The sequence below is a fragment of the Engystomops pustulosus genome, chromosome 9 (assembly GCF_040894005.1).
Source record: "Engystomops pustulosus chromosome 9, aEngPut4.maternal, whole genome shotgun sequence".
NCBI lineage: Eukaryota > Metazoa > Chordata > Amphibia > Anura > Leptodactylidae > Engystomops > Engystomops pustulosus.
In genome coordinates, this window is record NC_092419.1 from 6210259 (window position 1) to 6219278 (window position 9020).

At 47.8% G+C, this 9020-nt stretch overlaps 1 protein-coding gene across 1 annotated transcript in view; it reads right to left on the reverse strand.

Annotated features, from left to right (window-relative positions):
- The window catches only part of SPTBN4 (spectrin beta, non-erythrocytic 4), a 75722-nt gene extending 71277 nt beyond the window's left edge, over positions 1-4445 (reverse strand). The window contains exon 1 of the mRNA XM_072123553.1: positions 4256-4445. The gene's annotated coding sequence lies outside the window, so the exon portion shown is untranslated. The remainder of the gene's footprint in view (positions 1-4255) is intronic.
- Positions 4446-9020: the final 4575 nt, after the last annotated feature.

The following is a 9020-nucleotide window of genomic DNA, read 5'->3' on the forward strand; positions in this document are numbered from 1 at the left end:
AGCACTTAGTGTTTTCTTGAATTCCCCTGATCAGGAGTTTAAGGGATTTTTAGAACTAGGACTTTAGGACTCATGCATGTATGGATATAGAAGATGGAATAATCTCTAGATGATAGGTAGATAAATAAATAGATAGATGTTGTAGATAAACATATATACATTTGTGCGCCATCCATGAGGACAGTTGAGCCTCTTGCCTCGGGCGGCACCATCTGAAGCAAGATGGGGGGCAGTATCAGGGTTGCAGTCACCTGCTACAAGGCAGGATTTGACACTTAAAAACAGCATGGACACCACATGGAGAACTTACCCCTGCACATATATATACAGTGTATATATATACAGCCGCCTGCACGCAAAGGCTTCTATCTATTACTGTATTTGTAATGGCATCTGTCCTGAGGATTTACGGGAGTCTGTATCCAGTACTAACAGTATTGTAATAACGCTGCAGGATCACGTCTGGAGAGTCTGATCTCTGCAGCCTCATCACCCCCCACCCATATGGTGAGCCACACAGTAAACAGGCAGGCACACTGCAGCGTCAGCTGAGCCAACATGTGAAAGTGCACCTGTTTATATGGGAGTCTTACCAAACACCGGACACATCTGTAGGATAGCGAGCGCCAAGAGCTACAACTGGTGTTACATTACGAAACATCATCAAATGAAGTTTAATAGTTTCTTCGGTTACTAATTTTGTTACATTCTTATGTCTTTGCAAGTACAACTGGATACATGATGTAACCTCCTAAGGGGAATACTCTCCTCCTATGTCATAGATATGTTTAAGAAGGTCACATTGGTTCTCATTCAGAGATGTCAGCAGAAATGGAGTGCATAGAAAGACCACTGATGAGCAGATCCCGTTCAGGAGAAGCCTGGTCATTGCCCCCATGGGTTATTAATTGTGATAGATATAAGAAAGCTGTCACATTGTCCATATATACATAAAGTACATGGTCGGCTCTGAGAGTCATAAGGGGAACACTCCTCTGCAGGAGACCACCATATATATTATGGTTCCTGAAATCAGTGTCTAACATTCATCTAAACTATGAACTGTGACTTTTCTGTTAATAATTAATGATCATTTGTTTAGAATAAGATGTTACAAATCTTTGTATTAAAAGAATTTCAAGGGGTACATTGCTGCTTATGGAGGGGTACATAGCTGCTCATGGAGGGGGTACATTGCTGCTCATGGAGGGGGTACATTGCTGCTCATGGAGGGGGTACATTGCTGCTCTTGGAGGGGTACATTGCTGCTCTTGGAGGGGCACATTGCTGCTCATGGAGGGGTACATTGCTGCTCATGGAGGGGGTACATTGCTGCTCATGGAGGGGGTACATTGCTGCTCTTGGAGGGGTACATTGCTGCTCTTGGGGGGTACATTGCTGCTCATGGAGGGGTACATTGCTGCTCTTGGAGGGGTACATTGCTGCTCATGGAGGGGTACATTGCTGCTCTTGGAGGGGTACATTGCTGCTCATGAAGGGGTACATTGCTGCTCATGCAGGGGTACATTGCTGTTCTTGGGGGGGTACATTGCTGCTCATGGAGGGGTACATTGCTGTTCTTGGGGGGTACATTGCTGCTCATGGAGGGGTACATTGCTGCTCATGGAGGGGTACATTGCTGCTCTTGGGGGGGTACATTGCTGCTCATGGAGGGGCACATTGCTGTTCTTGGGGGGTACATTGCTGCTCATGGAGGGGTAAATTGCTGCTCTTGGAGGGGTACATTGCTGCTCTTGGGGGGGGGGTACATTGCTGCTCTTGGGGGGGTACATTGCTGCTCTTGGAGGGGTACATTGCTGCTCTTGGAGGGGTACATTGCTGCTCTTGGAGGGGTACATTGCTGCTCATGGAGGGGTACATTGCTGCTCTTGGAGGGGTACATTGCTGCTCTTGGGGGGGTACATTGCTGCTCTTGGGGGGTACATTGCTGCTCTTGGAGGGGTACATTGCTGCTCTTGGGGGGTACATTGCTGCTCATGGAGGGGTACATTGCTGCTCTTTGGGGGGGTACATTGCTGCTCTTGGAGGGGTACATTGCTGCTCTTGGAGGGGTACATTGCTGCTCTTGGAGGGGGTACATTGCTGCTCATGGAGGGGGTACATTGCTGCTCATGGAGGGGGTACATTGCTGCTCATGGAGGGGGTACATTGCTGCTCTTGGAGGGGTACATTGCTGCTCTTGGAGGGGTACATTGCTGCTCATGGAGGGGTACATTGCTGCTCTTGGAGGGGTACATTGCTGCTCTTGGAGGGGTACATTGCTGCTCATGGAGGGGTACATTGTTGCTCTTGGAGGGGTACAATGCTGCTCTTGGAGGGGTACATTGCTGCTCTTGGAGGGGTACATTGCTGCTCATGGAGAGGGACATTGCTGCTCTTGGAGGGGTACATTGCTGCTCTTGGAGGGGTACAATGCTGCTGTGGAGGGGTACAATGCTGCTCTTGGAGGGTGACATTGCTGCTCATGGAGGGGTACAATGCTGCTCTTGGAGGGGTACATTGCTGCTCTTAGAGGGGTACATTGTTGCTTTTGGAGGGGTACAATGCTGCTCTTGGAGGGGTACATTGCTGCTCTTGGAGGGGTACATTGCTGCTCTTGGAGGGGTACATTGCTGCTCTTGGGGGGGTGCATTGCTGCTTTTGGAGGGGTACATTGCTGCTCTTGGAGGGGTACATTGCTGCTCATGGAGGGGTACATGGTTGCTCATGGAGGGGTACATTGCTGCTCTTGGAGGGGTACATTGCTGCTGTGGAGGGGTACATTGCTGCTCTTGGAGGGGTACATTGCTGAGTGAGTCTTAGGGGGGCTCATTGAAGCAGGTCATACAGGTCAAAAAGCTTCAGACAATCGCACACACATGCACACTTGGCACGTTTTCGCTGTAGGAAGCGGGTGATGAGACAATAAAAGTCTAGGGCACTGGACAAACCCCAATAGAATAAGAGGGTCATCTGAATAAGAGGAATCAACATTTATGACATATGTGATACAGAAACATTTTTTATTCCCTTCCTCCTCCATTTCATTCAGAATTTTATCTCACTGCTAACTGGTGACATAAGGGAAATGGTCTTGTGGTGGTAGACCTGGGCACAGAGTTGGCAGACTACACAGTAACACCAGAATCTGAGCAGATGCACAGTACTACTCCTATTGTCTTGAAGACTAATTGCCCTGATATCCTTCGCTTGGCACTCACCAGTATAACTATGCACAGTTGTCCTGCAATACAGTTGGCACACATAGTATAACTATACCCAGTGTCATTTCTATCGCCTGCAATAGATTGTATATCACACTCTACGGTATCACTTCTATTGTTTTGCTTGCTACATACATCCCATTCTTGATCTATAATGTTCCGAATCTCATCTTTTCTGCACAATGTTCAAATACTAGTCCCTCTATTGTATATGGATTTGGATAGTGAACAATAATATAATCTGAATGCTCTAAGTGTAATATTGCCCTGGGGCAGTTATATAGTTACATGGATGGGTATATGCCAGTATATACAGTATATGGTGATCATTTATTGGTGTGATGGGCAACTACAACCAGAGCATTTTGAGCAGGCCTAGAATTGAGTCATGTATCTATATGTATAGATAGACTCATGCACGTATAGATAAAGAGATACGAGATAGATAGATGGATAGGCAGCATGATAGATACTGTAGATAATTAGAGATAGATATTGTAGATACAATGTATTATAAACATATCAGCATAGAAACAGAAATACTTACATACATACATATATATATATATATACACATACACAACTATACATATACAGATACATAAATAGATAGATAGATAGATAGATAGATAGATAGATAGGAGATAGATAGGAGATAGATAGGAGATAGATAGATATATATGAGAGAGATAGATAGATAGATAGGCAGCATGATAGATACTGTAGATAATTAGAGATAGATATTGTAGATACAATGTATTACAAACATACCTGCATAGAAGCACAAATACTTACATACACATATATATATACACACACAACTATACATAGACAGATACATACACAGATAGATAGATAGATAGATAGATACACAGACACACATATATATATAGATAGATACATATAATGCACACGTGTGTTTGCAATCTCTAGCAGAATGAAGTGACCTGTACATGCCTATATGTTGCATTATGTCGGGACAGAACCCCCTTGTGGATGCAGTTACACCCCATGGCAGGACATGCTCCTACCTTCACCATGATAAGGCCTTACAATGTCACACTCGGGCGCGCGGAGCACTGCTGCGCTGCACTGCAGAGGTCATTGGCGCCCCGGCCTCCTCCAGGCCCCGGACCCCGGATCTCAGGGAGAGGATGCTGCAGAATCCCTTTCAGAGAATCATCTCATGGACCAGTCGGGCGGCGCATGCGTAGTAACTGCCGGTAAATTCCTGCAGGGGGCGCTTGAAGAAGAAGGGAAAAAAAAAAAAACTGTTCTGCGCAGGCGCAGTGAGGACAGCCGGATCCCGCAGCAGAGGCTTGTGAATACAATCAGCTGAGACAGGAAGCCTTGCGCATGCGTGGTGACTGCTGTTGTGGAGACCTCAATGTGACCGGGAAGAAGAGAGTTACGCATGCGCGGTGAGGGAGGTAGTCTGCACGTAGCTGGCAGATGTGATGAGCGCATGCTGTGACTTGTAGTTCTCCTCGGCATTAACACATCAGGAGCCAGTGCTGGAGGATATTATTATAAACTACCTTAAAGGGTATGTTACAAGATTCCCGCTTATTATTTTCAGGATAGGGGATAAGTATGTGATCTATGTGTGCCCCACCTAAAGGACTTTGGTAGAGATTAATGAAGTTAGACTGACGCTCCATTTAGAGGTCTCATGGAGGGGTCCTACAGGTCATACTCCCTACAGACGTGATACGTAAAGCCCGCAGTGTATGCAGGGAGGTTTGTGGAGGCTGCTCCCTCCATGCCATAACACCTCTGCAGCGCCATCAGCTGATCCCTCCATGTCATAACACCACTGCAGCGCCATCAGCTGCTCCCTCCATGCCATAACACCTCTGCAGCGCCATCAGCTGATCCCTCCATGTCATAACACCACTGCAGCGCCATCAGCTGCTCCCTCCATGCCATAACACCTCTGCAGCGCCATCAGCTGATCCCTCCATGTCATAACACCCCTGCAGCGCCATCAGCTGCTCCCTCCATGCCATAACACCTCTGCAGCGCCATCAGCTGATCCCTCCATGCCATAACACCCCTGCAGCGCCATCAGCTGCTCCCTCCATGCCATAACACCTCTGCAGCGCCATCAGCTGATCCCTCCATGTCATAACACCCCTGCAGCGCCATCAGCTGCTCCCTCCATGCCATAACACCTCTGCAGCGCCATCAGCTGATCCCTCCATGCCATAACACCCCTGCAGCGCCATCAGCTGCTCCCTCCATGCCATAACACCCCTGCAGCGCCATCAGCTGCTCCCTCCATGCCATAACACCCCTGCAGCGCCATCAGCTGCTCCCTCCATGCCATAACACCTCTGCAGCGCCATCAGCTGATCCCTCCATGCCATATCACCCCTGCAGCGCCATCAGCTGCTCCCTCCATGCCATAACACCTCTGCAGCGCCATCAGCTGCTCCCTCCAGGTCATAACACCTCTACAGCCCCATCAGCTGCTCCCTCCATGCCATAACACCTCTGCAGCGCCATCAGCTGCTCCCTCCATGCCATAACACCTCTGCAGCGCCATCAGCTGATCCCTCCATGGCATAACACCTCTGCAGCGCCATCAGCTGCTCCCTCCATGCCATAACACCTCTGCAGCGCCATCAGCTGCTCCCTCCATGCCATTACACCTCTGCAGCGCCATCAGCTGATTCCCTCCATGGCATAACACCTCTGCAGCACCATCAGCTGCTCCCTCCATGCCATAACACCTCTGCAGCGCCATCAGCTGATCCCTCCATGCCATAACACCTTTGCAGCACCATCATCTGCTCCCTCCATGCCATAACACCTCTGCAGCACCATCAGCTGATCCCTCCATGCCATAACACCTTTGCAGCGCCATCATCTGATCCCTCCATACCATAACACTTTTGCGGCGCCATCATCTGATCCCTCCATGCCATAACACCTCTGCAGCTCCATCATCTGATCCCTCCATGCCATAACACCTCTGCAGCACCATCATCTGATCCCTCCATGCCATAACACCTCTGCAGCGCCATCATCTGATCCCTCCATGCCATAACACCTCTGCAGCACCATCATCTGATCCCTCCATGCCATAACACCTCTGCAGCGCCATCATCTGATCCCACCATGCCATAACACCTCTGCAGCGCCATCATCTGATCCCTCCATGCCATGCTGCATTGATGAAATCATTCATGCAAAAGGAGCCCCAACCAAATGGGATCAGGATATTGATGTCTCTTTTTGATCGGTTACAGATAACTAGACTTTTATTTCCAACATTCAGTGGTTGCAAAATGTTAAACAAACACTGAATAACTCAATAGGACAAGCAAATAGAAGAAATGTTGTAACAGCAAATAAAGATCATAGTTACCTCTCCGATACCCTGCAGTGCCAACACTTCCGGACCCCCAGTTTGCATATTAGCCCTGGCCCACTTTGGGGGTTTTTGCCTGTCATCAGATTACTGCTTGGAACATGCTGGAATAAAATGTTAACTTAAGTGTACCTACCCAGCTCCGGCTCCGGTGTCTTTGGATCATAAGACGTAATTTATGATGTCCTTGACACTTAATAATGAGCACAAGGCCCCCTGACCCTATGGACGTCTGCAGGACACGGGAAGATTTGAAAGGGTTTGACCTGCGGTGTTACTGGGGTAATTATAACATGTGTGAACCTATTGGAGTGATGTACTTTAACCTGGTAAACTTTCTTATATGTGTCCAACCCCTTTAAGATTAGGTAAATACGACCTCAGGTGACCAATAACATATGAGAAATTACAATAAGTCGCTATGGTTTTTGCAAAAACATGTCCAAAATGCAGAAGCAGCTTGTGAGAAATTAAATACACCCTCTCTGCTCCCGTAGGAGGTAAGAGGGTATGTGAGATTCTTAGGCCACGTTCACATGTAAACAATGCAAGACACCGGGCGCTAGTTATTGATCACAATTGAAACGCATATGCGATCGATCCGACCCCCTCCCCATTTCAAAACGCAATCCAGACGAAAGGTTTGAACGCAGCCTCAGGGCGCAGTCACGCATGGTGCTTATATTGTACTTAGAAACACAATGCAAACCCCAGGGGCGCGGCACGGCCCGATCACATATGCAATATGATCCTGCAAGGTATGAAATATCAGCAGATTTCTAAAATACTTGTAGTTAAAGAACTTACTTAAGTTCTACGCAATTGATTACATTTGGCCACTAGTGGGCAGTATAGGAGCACTTCCATACACAGTTATATGTGTGTAGTCTGCTTAAAAACAAAATAGCCCCCCCAAAAAAGAGGAATTTATCTCTGCAGTTTTCTGGTGTAGAAACTTGTCTTTGTGGGAGGAAAACCGGATTATGCTATTCCACCAGCACTTGGATGACCTGATTACATGGTGCCTCCTAGAAATTACCAGCCAACTACCCAAGCCTGTTATGTAACTGTTCCCCTCTGTCTTACCTGTGCTTCTTACCTGTTCAAAAAACGCAACGCATCGTGTAAATGTGCCCTCAGTGTTTGCCTATGGTTGGGTGTGCAGGAAACTTTTCTGCTGAGTTGTAGAACATTAAATTCCCCTTCAGTCCATAAGTTCCATTCCCACTTGGAAGCCACCCGTGCCTTCCAACCACAGTCACATCATTCACCGATGCAGAGTAGAAGCTTTTAGGGCACTTGCACTTTTTAGTTTGGCCGGGAATATCATCTTTAGTTGACAACCATAGGCCTGGCTATGTAGGACCTCTGAGGTACTCCCTATCTCCCTATGTACCTGAATAGAGGAATTTCCCTGGAAACGCATATGTGATGGGCCGAGGCCCGCCCCCTGTGCGCTAGCATCGCGCTATGAACAGACTGCTAGCGGAACGTATGACCACGGACAAAGAGTCACAAAGAATCTTCTTTATTCAGAAGGGTGGGCAACCACCAAGCAGCTAATGTCCCACGAGGGAGGGTGAATGTGTGGGAACAAAGGTAACGTCCTAGGTTCTTCTACCTTCAGAGACAAGAGTGGTCCACAATGTCTATTCTAGACCATCCTTGCTGAGTGTTGGAGAAAGTATGAAGCACTCAGTTTAGTCATTCTGGTTTTCCACATCTGTCACTAGTTCTTTCTCCTGTCTTCCATGACTTCTCCTCCCTCCGATGTTATAGGCATGGCCTTCTCATAAGGGCGTAGAACTGCTACCTCCATTACAACCATAGACACACTCGAGGTATCAGCTCTCCTTGGTGGGGGTGAGGGGTAAATCTGAAATTCTAGATCTTTGGAGACGCATGAGCCGGAGAAGGGTGGAAGGAAAATTCTTTTGTATAACTACGATTACCACATACAGCTCGAAATGTGAGGATATCACCAACCCACATCTTCTTAATTTTTCTTCACCCCTGGATAAGTGCAATATCTGGGCATAGTCCCTTAAGGTGCGCTGGCATTGTTACATTTATTTTGGGAAAGACATTCCAAGAGATGAGTCTGAGGAGAGATTCGTGCGGAGACGGGTAACATTGGAGCTGCCAGTAACCTCTCGAGGGCTTGGTGGCGAAGCTCCAAGATCTACACCAGCTCCTGCAGCCGGGAGGCATAAAGCTGCACCTCCACCTGGCAATGGTCCCGAAATTATTCTCTGAATGTGGGTGCACGGGCTTTTAAGGCAGATAATGACCAGTCTCTCATAATCGATAGACAGAAAGGTGCAGTGCGTTACCGAGCGGAGTAATGGCTCAGCGGGATTGGCGCCATGTTATAAGTGAAGAAGGGTCTTGTCCCGTCCTGTCCGCAGGTAGAGCACAGT